Source organism: Rhamphochromis longiceps, linkage group LG14, assembly GCF_057381845.1.
Source record: "Rhamphochromis longiceps isolate RC_006_pf linkage group LG14, R_longiceps_female_GT1.1, whole genome shotgun sequence".
Lineage (NCBI taxonomy): Eukaryota > Metazoa > Chordata > Actinopteri > Cichliformes > Cichlidae > Rhamphochromis > Rhamphochromis longiceps.
Window position 1 is genome coordinate 26,969,395 of NC_140570.1, and position 12,970 is coordinate 26,982,364.

At 36.9% G+C, this 12,970-nt stretch overlaps 1 pseudogene; it reads left to right on the top strand.

The window, feature by feature from the left end:
* Positions 1–770: 770 nt before the first annotated feature.
* On the top strand, positions 771–5,687 carry LOC146654214 (extracellular calcium-sensing receptor-like; annotated as a pseudogene).
* The last annotated feature ends 7,283 nt before the right edge of the window (positions 5,688–12,970 follow it).

The following is a 12,970-nucleotide window of genomic DNA, read 5'->3' on the forward strand; positions in this document are numbered from 1 at the left end:
CACTTTCACCAAAGTGATTGCATGTGATTGTTGGGGTTACTCTGTATTATTATAGGTTTTTCATCTTACAATATCAAGTGGTTTGAAGAAACTGTTGTTGTGATTTGGGGCTATATAAATAAAACTGAATTAAAATGAATTGAAATATGCCCTCATAAACATGTATACAGTAATATATGAATGTGAAAGAAGAATGTATGTATGTGAGAGTGAGCAAATGAATTTAGACTCAAAATATTACATCTTCACTGTGAATATGGAGATGAATAAGTGACTGTGACTTGTTGTGTAAAGCTCTAAGAGTAGCCCAAAATATTGTATGAAATACAGTAAATAATATTTCAGTGCATCCACTTGTTAATTAAGATATTGACTTGATAAGAGAGTAAATATATGACCTTCATTGCCATATAAGAAGAGCTCAATGCACATTTCACATGCGCAAAAAAAATTTTGTGCATATTTATTTTTAAGAAGTTTTGCACTGTTACATATTTAAATGGGGATATGTGTGTATACTATTATTTTACATATATTAAACTACATTAAAATACAAATTAGGGCAGGTCCCTCCTTGTGCCCAACCCTGTAGGTCTATAGAGAATACACTGTTACTATTATATTATTTCTAATGTTGCACTGAAAGGTATAAATACCAGTACACTTTCATTTTCATCAAGATACTTTTAATGCCACTAAGTGGCTTAGCTCAAGAAATGACATCAACACAGAAATGGCCAGAGCAGGGATGGGCATTTCTACAACTGTTGTTGGTGGCATCTGTCTCTCATGCTGAGGAGCCAGTGTGCAGACAGAGAGGAGATCCTGAGAACCCAGTACTATCTAAGAATGGGGATATTATACTGGGGGGTATGTTCTCTTTTCACACAAGCTGGAAAGAGAGAAAGGATTCCTACATGAATAAACCTCTGCCACTACAATGCGCCAGGTAAATGACACCGCAGAAATTAATTTAGTTTAAAAGAATCTGCTTGAAATATGTAGATGCTAATAAGACTTGATAAATATTTTAATGTTCTCAGTTTTATAAATTGTTTGCATCAAATATTGTTGTTTGAAATGCTTATGTTGCTGTTTAATGATTTATACATAATTATTAGTCTCTGTTTTAAAGAACATGATGCAAAGCAAATTATTCATAAGTGTCTATTATCGTCTCAATTAAGTTTAAATTTCAGAGATTTGCAGTTTGCCCAGGCTATGCTTTTTGCCATTGAGGAGATTAATAAAAGTACAGACCTACTGCCAGGAATCTCTCTGGGTTATAAAATCTATGATACTTGTGACAATGTTGCAAGAAGTGTAGGAGTTACACTAGCTTTGGCTAATGGTAATGTGTCTGTACCGTCAAAGACACCATGTACCACATCTGCACATGTACAGGCCATAATAGGAGCAACCTCTTCTTCTACAACAATAGCGTTAGCTACTGTCACCGGACCTTTTTTTCTACCAGTGGTGTGTAGACTTCTTTCTTTATATCTAAAGACAGATAGATAGATTTTTTTGTCATTTCTATATATATATAAATTTTGTACTCTCTTAGATCAGCCATTTGGCCACATGTGCTTGTCTCAGTGACAAAACCAAGTACCCATCCTTCCTCAGAACAATACCCAGTGACTACTACCAGAGCAGAGCCCTGGCCCATTTGGTCAAGCATTTTGGATGGATTTGGGTTGGAGCTATCAGAACCAACAGTGATTATGGAAATAATGGCATGGCCACATTCACAGAAACTGCACAGCAGCTGGGCATCTGTTTGGAGTATTCAGTATCTTTCTTTAGAACAGATCCATCTGCCAAAATACAAAGGATAATTGAAATTATAAAGGCTTCAACCTCCAAGGTGATTGTTACTTTCCTTTCCCGTCCAGATTTGAATGTGCTTCTACATGAGTTCTTGTACCATAACTTGTCTGGGTATCAGTGGGTAGGCACTGAGTCTTGGATATTTGATTCACAAACTGCAGAAATGGACATACATCACATACTGGATGGTGCCATAGGTCTTTCCATTCCCATAGCACATGTCACTGGCCTGAGAAATTTCATACTGACTGAGAAGCCACTGAATTCGTCTAATACCCAACTGTTTACCGAGTTCTGGGAGACACTATTTAGTTGTAAATTCAAGGACTTGAAGTCATCATCAGACATTCAGAGAGAGTGTACTGGACATGAAGACATGACTGGAGTTCAAAACAGCTTCATTGACATGTCTCTCATGCCTATCTTTAACAATGTCTACAAAGGAGTGTATGCAGTGGCCCATGCACTTCACAATATCCTGAGTTGTAACAAAACACGTAACAAAAATGTGCAGCTAGATCCATTCATGGTGAGCTTTTTACTAGCTTAAATTATATTTTTCATATTAAGTCACATTGGCAAGAAAATAGTTTTAATTTAAAGAAATGGTTTCTTTCATATTCTTCAGCCAGTCCATTTTCAGCATATCTGTCAAAACTAATTTAGCTATGTCATATGTCTTAGATTCTACAACACATACGAAAGAGTCACTTCACAACAAAGGAAGGAGATGAGGTTTACTTTAATGAGAATGGAGATCCAGCAGCAAAGTATGACATTATAAACTGGCAGCCAAGAGAAAACGGAATTGTGGAGTTTGTAACAGTTGGTCTGTATGATACATCATTAGCTGTAGAAAAACAGCTACATCTGCAAAGCAAGGCTTTAATTTGGGCAAAAAACTCAAAGCAGGTATGCTGCGATACATTTTCCCTTCTATTTTACTTTTAAGATATCAGTTTGTATTTAAATTATTTTGCATTATTATTGTCATTATTTTAATGCTTAAATTTTAATAAATTACTTAAAATTCATCCAGGTGCCTTTGTCAGTTTGCAGTGAGAAATGTCCCCCAGGAACACGCAAGGTTCTCCAGAAAGGAAGGCCTGTTTGCTGCTATGACTGCATAAGATGTGCAGAGGGAGAAATCAGCAACGTTACAGGTGTGGTGATATTTTTTTTAAGGCTTTTTGCATTTCATTGGCAAGTTATTGTCAGTTATAAATACTTCCAACACATGTTAGAAGCTCATTGGAGAATTTCTGAATCATTTTAAACTATGTTTTTAAAATTAAATAATTGGTTTATATTTACTGCAGATAACATCAGCATCCAGATCGCCTTCTTAAACTATGAACAGTAAAGCCACATATAGAAATGTAAATTAAATCCCATCTTTACCATATATTTCATGTTGAATTTTTATTATGTTTATTTTCATTTGTAGAAAGATAAAGACATGATCAAGAACATTGCTCCAGTTTGTAGCTCTATGAACACAATAAGAAATGTTTGCGTGGTTTTCAGACCATTTCTGGTATTTTAACACACTTCATACCAGTAACCAATATAAAATAACAAGAGATACTTGTCATTTTATAAATGATGCTGCACTGTCAAAATAAGGACTGATGCCTTATAATAATCCAATACAACCAAAATAATAAAAAAACATATAAAGGAGTAACAACAACAAATTGAAAATTATAAATATTACACATAATCGACATTCATAATAAAAACACAGTCTTCTGTTTAGAGTAATCTTGAGTTCAGTGTACAGTGTGGATATGGTTATACAGTAAAAACCTCTTTAGCTATCAATATGAATATGGTATATGGTGAAGTGGAAATCATCCATCCATTTTCTGGTGCTCATCCAGGTCTCAGTCATGAATTAGAATTGAAAAATAAAATCAGATAAAAATTTCTCACATCAAATCAAATCAATCAAAATTTATTTGTATAGCACATATTAAAAACAACAATGTTGACCATAGTGCTTCACAGTCAGTAAAAGCATGAGAAAATTAAGACAAAACAATAAAACAGGACAACAAACAATAGGTAACAACACAACAAGTTAGAACAGCCAACTAGTTAGAATCAAAAGATGGGTTTTAAGATGAGATTTAAAAGACTGGATAGACTCGGCGGTATGAATATGAACAGGGAGGTTATTCCAGAGTCTAGGTGCCACGGTTGCAAAGGCCTGATCACTTCTTGACTTAAGTTGAGACCTAGGTTGAGCATGTGATTGGACGATCCAAGTGCTCTGTTGGGATTGTATAAGTGGAGTAGTTCAGAAAGATGAACTACGTGAAGAAATCAAAAAGTAGTCTGTGCTAAATTGCATAAGTTCACTTTATTTTCTGTATTTATTTTGGCGGCTTACAAAATCATATTTATACATACAGTAGTCCACTTTCTTACTGTGACATGATAATTCTTGTTTAGGCCTCTCAATAGTAGCTGGTGTTTGTTGTTGATGAAAAATAATTGAGTTCATTGAGTTCATTTTTTTCTCCTCTCAATAACAGAAATGAGGTCCCAAAATAGTATTTGAGGTTGTTTTCATTGCCAATTTTTATATCCAAAAAACAGAGGTGTATGCAGAGCTTTATGAATTTGTATATGAACATTTCTACTTCTGTGCTCCTTGGAAAGAAATTATAACATTATGCACTTTGCTTTAAAATGTAAACAAAAAATATGCCATAATCACAAGAGCTATTGAACACTTTAAATGTCTCATTTATCCATCCTCACCTAACCACAAAACAGTGTAGCAGTCACTGAGTATATTTGTTGGTTATCATCTTCTGACTGTACAGTACCAGTAGAATATTACATGGATGTTGTTGTAGATGCAAATGCAGGCATAAACTATTATTCTCAGTAAGAGTAACATTTACTTCAATATTCATTTCCAGATTCAGTCACCTGTGTGAGATGTCTACATGAGTTTTGGTCAAATGAAAGAAGAGATGCCTGTATAAAGAAGGAAGCAGTGTTTCTATCATATGAAGACATTATGGGAGCTCTGCTTACTGCAGCATCTTTATTCGGAGCATGCATGACGATTGGTGTGATACGTATTTTCTTCAAGTACAGGAAAACTCCTATTGTCAGGGCAAACAACTCTGAACTGAGCTTCCTGCTGCTCTTCTCCTTAATTCTGTGTTTTCTGTGTTCTCTGACCTTCATTGGTCAGCCCTCTGATTGGTCCTGTATGCTCCGACATGTAGCATTTGGCATCACCTTTGTCCTCTGTATCTCTTGTCTTCTGGGAAAAACTATGGTTGTTTTAATGGCCTTCAGAGCTACACGTCCAGGTAGTAATGTTAAAAAATGGTTTGGGCAGACACAGCAGAGACTCTGTGTTACAGCATTCACTCTTATTCAAATTAACATATGTATCATCTGGCTAACAACTTCTCCTCCTTTTCCATTTAAGAATTTTAAAGAAATTAAAGACAAGATCACATTGGAGTGTGCTCTAGGCTCAGCTATAGGCTTTTGGGCTGTGCTTGGTTATATAGGAGTTTTGGCTATTTTATGTTTTATTTTTGCATTTTTAGCTCGAAAACTGCCCGATAATTTCAATGAGGCCAAGTTTATCACTTTCAGCATGTTGATATTCTGTGCAGTATGGATTACATTTGTCCCAGCATATGTCAGCTCTCCTGGGAAGTTCAGTGTTGCTGTAGAAATATTTGCTATACTTGCTTCCAGTTTTGGACTGCTAATTTGCATCTTCATACCCAAATGTTATATAATCCTAACGAAACCAGAGAAGAATACAAAGAAACACATGATGGGGAAGAAGGCACCAAATTCACTCTGAAAAATGAATGCGGTAAAATGGGATTTTAATTTGATCATTTGTACATAATTAGTTGGTCACCATCCTGTCAGAATAGAAAGGAGCTGTCAGCAGGATACACTCCAATTGATACTGTCTTTATAGAAACTACTTCTCCTTTGTGATGTGTTTTTATTACTTACTTTGCAACTTACCTAAACAACAGCAACAACAAAAACAACAAAAAAAAACATACCAAGTGACTGATAGCTAAAGGTTATTGAGTCATTTACACATTCATCATGACATGCTTTTATTTTGTTCTGTCAAACTCGGGAAGGTTTTGATTTGAATAACATGCAATAAAATGCTGATAAAAACAGTAAGAGTATCTATTATTCCCTATCTTGTTCGTTCTCATTATCAACAGGCTTCCACGCATAACCATTGCTGACTGCAGCACAGTCTAACTTGATGACAGTAGTTGCTTTGCATTGTCTATGGATGTGTTTTATTCATGATTCTCAAAGAGCAGCTAGACATAGATACATAGCAAATGAAATCAGGAAAGATTAACTTTTTTTCTCTTAATATATTGGTAACAGCAATAACAGTCAAGCTCTTCATTGGTGTAAGATCAGAACGAAATACAATATATGGTACTTTAGAACATGAGTTGTTAGTGTAAACAAAAATTAGAGTTAACAAAAAAAAATGTGTTGGTGTTGAATGTCTAAAATACCTCTAAACTGCTGATCATGTACTCTTGCCTTTGCGCTGTGTTAGCTCTTCATCTCACATCTGGTACATTGTTGCTGATGCTGAATGGAATCTGTCTCCCAGGTAGATTGGCCCATTGTCAGTGACACAAAGTCTAGCTACTGAAGGTGGACATTAAACTCTACATGTATTAAGGGTAACTTACCCCAAGGAGCACTGCTCTAAAAAGAGTCATACTGCTCCTAGCAGCGGAAATGAGTTTTATGTTTTAAAAAAAAACAAGGATGCTGTCCACTTTCACCTTCCATGTTTTAAGCAATAGGTGTTTCTTTTTTCTTGCTTTTTTTCATTTGATTTGATTTTATTGATTAGCATTCAAATATCTCAGTGAAGACAGAACAAAGATCTACCACAAAGCAAGAAAGCATGAGACAAGGCTAATCAAAAGGTATTGGCTGAAGCATTTGCTTATTACACCAACCCTTTTAACAAAAGATCTTTTTGCATGCAGCTCCTGTACACAGGGCTCGGAGCAAATAATAAAACAAAGCAAAAACAAAACAAACAAAACAAACAAACAAGAAAAAAAACTTTCCACCTTAGATAAGTAACTACATCAAAGCAAAAGAGTCAAGAGGTTATTTTGGGGGTTTTCTTTTTTTTTTGCTCTTTTCATTCTTGATATATATATTTTTCTAATACTCTATTTTTAAACATATTTTTAAACAAGGAAAATGGACTACACCTTTTTAAATCACTGTCATAACTATTCCACAGGTTAACTCCTCTAACAGAAACACATCTCTGCTTTATACTTGTCCTTATCTTGTTTTTTGGTAAATGCTGTAAATGCTGCACTGAAATGGGAGAATCCACTTGTTAACTGTAATGCTGAGTGTTGTATAGTACTTTATATTAGAGATGGCACGATACCACTTTTTTATGTCCGATACCGATACCGATATCATAAATTTGGATATCTGCCGATACCGATATGAATCCGATATAGTGTTTTTTAACCTTTGGTAGAACCTCAAAATCCCATCCTTTCGTGAACCTCGGGGCCAAAAATGGTCCCGCCCCAAAAGTGCTCTAAAAATGTTATATATCAATATTTTTTTCTACTTTAAATTAGTCAATCTTTTAAAACTACTTCTGCTTAAAATATCCATGTCAAGTTTTAATTATATTTTCATTGTTTTAACCCTTTAAATCCCAGTTTTATTACATGAGCGCCCTGTTTTTTTAGCCCCAAAAAACAAAAAAACTAAATATTTTCCAAAAAAAACATTTGAAGTAATATTTGTTTGTTATTATAATTAGGCCTTTAGATGGACTAAAGATTGGCACCAACAGTCATTTCGATCGCCTTTTATTTTTTTTCCAGGAGCGCATTTCATAAAATGCACACTATCGACCACGCCCAAAAAGTGCTATAAAAAATTTATATATTAATATTTTATTCCACTTTAAATTAGCCAATCTTTTAGACCTACTTCTCCTTGAAATATTCATGTCAAGTTTTAATTACATTTCGCGGATTTTAACCCTTTATATCCCGGTTTCGTCACATGAGCGCACTGCTTTTTTTGCCCCAAAAACATAAAACATAAAATATTTTCCAAAAAAAACATTTGAAGTAATATTTTATTGTTATTATAATTAGGCCTTTAGATGGACAAAAGATTGGCACCAACATTAATTTCGATCCGTTTTTTATTTTTTTTGCAGAAGCCGAAAATGTCCCCAGGCGGCGCTGCTGCTCCTGCTCCCCCGGGGAGGAGTGCCTCTGCCGCGGGTGTGTTTCGCGCAGCGCCGGAGCATATGGTTCGGTTCCCGTGTCTGCAGCACACACTTCCGCTACCACGTGAAAACAAATACGTCATTTCCTGTTGATTAAAAAAAATTAATGCACCCTCAAACGATCCTAAGGGCAGAAAATGGTCCGGAACGAGCAGCGGGCCAAGCTGCTGCTGCACGCGGGAAATTAGTCTGCCTTTTCCGGGTATCTGTCTCGAGCAGGCCGCTGGAGAAGGTGTGTATGTTCCAGCAGGCGTCACATGTGGAACAAGGGCGCCACCCGGTGGCCAAATAAAAAATTACAATTCTAAGGCCCTGAGTCCAGAATGAAAGTGAAAGTTAAGCCATCGCCACGACGTTAATGGTAATAATTGTACAGTGAAAAATAGCGTTTATAATGGGTTTCAATGGGGCACAAATCGGCCACGAGGTTCGATAGTGGATGTATGCCTTTTATTCAGCCATTTAAGCTCATTTAAAAAACTCAGACTGAAATTTTAAAATAAAATGGGAAAAAAATACATTGGCTATACTCCATTAAACACAGTGGAAATGGCGTGGAATTAAAAAACGGAAAGGCCACGAAATGGTCCCAGGTTCTACCAAGGGTTCAACAAAACTGTTTTTTTTTTAAAATATCTTGCTGCATTTTGTATAAGTTCATACTCAAGTTTAAAACAACAACTACACTAAAGCTATTCTGTTATACCTATATGCAAAAAAAAAAAAATAGTTCATAGTTCAGCAATACTGATCAATCTAATAAACTTAAACCTACACCATCCTCCCTATTCTGGTATTTTAAAGAGTACTTAGCGTAAATATTAAGCAACCTAACTAATAGGGTTCCAACTCCCAGCAACAACAAAAATAAATAAAAAATAGGGAACCACCCCTCACACTCCACCTCATGATGCTTAATCAACGTAATCAACCTTAATTTGATGCAGTGTGAAAAAAAATGCACAGAAATTAATTATTTTTCAAGAAATATTAAATAGATTCAACATCTTTCTTCAACAAAATTGCAGACTGCACAGATGGTACCTTCTCAAAGGAAAAAGTACTATAGCTTACTAGGGTATATATATTAGACTTAATAGTCACTATATACAGTAATTGACTTCTATTCATTTTACATCAAATTAAAACTTTGGGTGTAAGATTCGGATAATTATTTATTAAAAGCTCGACATTTTAAATGAGAATAAGAAAGAAAAGTATGTCTTTGTGCCCCCTTTTCCCTGTTAATGCCCTATCGGCCCCCCTGGCTAAACTTTGCTAGATCCGCCCCTGCACAGTTACCAGCCGTCAGCTACGTAGAAAAAGATCCTCGAGTAGAAAGTAATAATAAATAAATTCTAACAACAGCTGATCAAGCTTAAACGTGCTGCTGTTGTTCAGCCGCTGGTTTCCTCTTTCTGGTGCAAAGTGGGCCAAAAACAAACCAGAGACACGAACTCGCGACAGAAAAGCCGATCAGCTGATCATTAAGCAGTTTCATGATTGAAGTAGCAGCCCGAGAGCGAGAGGCAGTCGCTTGTTAAGCTTAACGCAGGAATGCTTTACAAACATTCAGAGATGGACTTACACACTTGCTTTACTTCTCTCGGGGATAACTTTGTCGGAGATGAAATGCCGGGTTGCTAGCGAAGCTCCACATGCTATCCAGACCACAGGTCCCGCATGCCACAGCCGCTCTATCACGTGATGCATACTGCTCGACGTGCTAACGTTCTGAGGTGAGTTACGGCGTGTTGCAAGTTTTGTGAGGTGCTTTCGTGATATTTAATGGATCGGATTACATTTTTTATTTTTCTCCGATATCCGATCCAGTAATTTAGGTCAGTATCGGACCGATACCGATACGTAATATCGGATCGGTCCATCTCTACTTTATGTATGAGGACTTTGTAGAGGAGAGGCTGTTTGTGTGGGTGAACCAGTGGTTCACTGGACCAACAGGCTAAAGCCAGATCTGATTTTTCCATGCTGGGTCAGTATACAGACCAAGCTGGCAGAGCAGATGTCCATTGGATGCAATCAGCAATATTTTATGCGATAAAATGCAGCTCATCCAAACAACATAACTGGTCATTTTACAGACTAATGAGAAAGTATCGAGTAGTGTAACAAATAACTTTAGCCTAGGTTACTCATTGAACATTAAGGACATCTGCACTGCCAGCTGATGTGACGCTTGGTTTTTCCACATGACTCAATGGCAAACACAGAACAGACAGTGTCAACTTCAACTTATGTGTCTGGTGAACCACCGATGTAACTGACTCAAGCAAGTATCCACACAACTGTCATTTGCAAAGTGATCTACAAACCCAAACATTACGGCCCACAGGTGGATTACCCCATTTCAGTGCATCTAGCAAAAAAATTTAACACTAAACAACCAACCTAGTGACATCAGGTTCTGTACTGATACAAGATGGTGCTACACATGATGTAAAATCATTATACACTTTATCTTAAACCACACTTCAAAGACATTGTTAAATCCACGACAGTTTCTTAGAGTAGGGTCCAATGTTGTAAATTTTCCTCAGCATGTCATGTAAACTTCAGAATGAAATTAGTATCAGACTGATGACAGATCTTAATATCACATCTATGCATCACAGATGTGAAAGTGGAAGTGAATGGATGACCGTAACTTACTCTAAGAGTACTGTATAACCGTACTCTATAAAAGTATGTATTGGAAAAATATTTTTTCTACATATCCATTTGTAAGGAATTGTGATTTACATTGTTAATTCATATTTAAATGAACCTGTGTATATCCTTATTTTACCGATATGAACCTACATTAAATGTGTATGTGAGGGCGCTGTGCATGTGAGGGCGCTGCTCCTGTGGCGATCTGAAGCAGGTGTTTATTAGTGTTTTCTTTCTCTTTTTCTTTTTGCTTTTAACTTTGTTTTAACTCTGTTCTTAACCGTGGTTTTAACTTTTTGCCGAGATGGAGATCTTCTACACGTTAGTTTTATTGTTGTTGGCGATATTCACCTGGAGTCATTCACTCTCACTGACAATCACTTATACACGCGAGGAACTACTTGGATTACGGTGGTCCTGTTTGTCTATGTACGACTCTTCTAATGCTCGGACAGATGTGATTCTTGGTGGCGGCTTTGGGACCCCTGTCAGATTGGATCGGAACTGTGGAGTAACACGCAAATCTCACGGAGGAGGGGTTTGTTTGTATATTAACCAGGGCTGGTGTAATAATTTTACTGTGCGGGAACGGTTGTGTCTTCCTGACATCGAGCTCCTTTCAGTATCTGTCAGGCCTTTTTACTTACCGAGGGAGTTCCCTCAAATTTTTGTCACTGTTGTTTACATTCATCCTGAGGCTGACATTAAAGTTGCTGCCGATGCCATTTTTAAAGTGGTACACAATCTGCAGACTCTCTCACCGGATGCTCCTAATTTTATTCTTGGTGATTTTAACAATTGTAATCTTAAGAAATCACTGAACAATTTCTTTCAATATGTCACTTGTCCTACAAGGAATAACAAAATGCTGGATTTGTGTTATGGACCAATTAAGGGGGCATATAAGTCTGTGGCTGGACCTGCGCTAGATTCTTCGGATCACAATGTTATTCACCTCCTCCCTGCTTACAGATTTGTGATTAGGAGGGAGAAGGCCTGTGTGAAGCGGACTAATGTCTGGACAAAAGACAGTTGTGTTGCCCTTCAGGGGTGTTTTGATTGCACTGACTGGTCCTTGTTTCAAGAGAGCACTTCTGATTTGGATGAACTCACTGATGTGGTGTGTAGCTACATCTCATTTTGCAAAGACTCTGTGGTTCCAGTCAGAGAATTTAAGACTTTCCCTAATAACAAACCGTGGCTCTCTAAAGATACTAAGGATCTGATTCTTAAAAGTAAAATTGATTTTAACGAGGGAGACGTTCCCACTATGAGAATATTGAGGAAGGAGGTGAGGGCTGCAATAAAGATCGCCAAGATGTTGTACAGAAATAAGATTGACGCAGAACTCAGCAGTAACAACCTCAAAAGAGCTTGGCTTGGTATGAAAACAATGGCAGGGCTACACACGAAAGGTAAAAGTAGCATTACCTTAGAGGGGTTTACCTCTGACAAACATCTGGCAGACAGTCTTAACAGTTTTTACCTTCGTTTTGAGAACTATGACTGTTCTAGGCAGACCAGCACACTGAGGGAAAAGACTATCACTCCCCCATCTATTTATATTGATGAGAGGGGGGTAGCTAATCTCTTTAGACACACCAAAAGCAAGAGTCCTGGACCTGACAACATCTGTGGACAGGTACTGAGAACTTGTGCTGATCAGCTGAGTGGGATTTTTCACTATATCTTCTCACTTTCTTTAGAGCTACAGACAGTACCTAAGATTTAGAAACATGCTATTATTGTTCCTGTTGATAAGGGCAGTTCTACTAAAGCACTGAATGATTTTAGGCCTGTGGCTCTGACTTCTTTAGTGATGAAGACATTTGAGAAGATAATTAAGAAGGAGATTTTAATGCAGGTTGAACACCATCTTGACCCCTTCCACACTGTAAAAACGATAACTAGTAATTGTTGATTTGATTAAAGTTTTCAAATTAAACTGACTTAGAAATAAAACTTTCCATTTACAACCTGAAAAAGCATGTCTGCCCAACAAATTTCTTCCATTGTTGTCCTAACTAAGATTTTCTAGAGAGCATAACAAAGATTATCATCTTTTGAGTAGATTTTTCGAGTCAAGTTGGGAACCAGTGCGAAACCCCGTAGATGACTGGCACACGTGGTCTGTGCCAA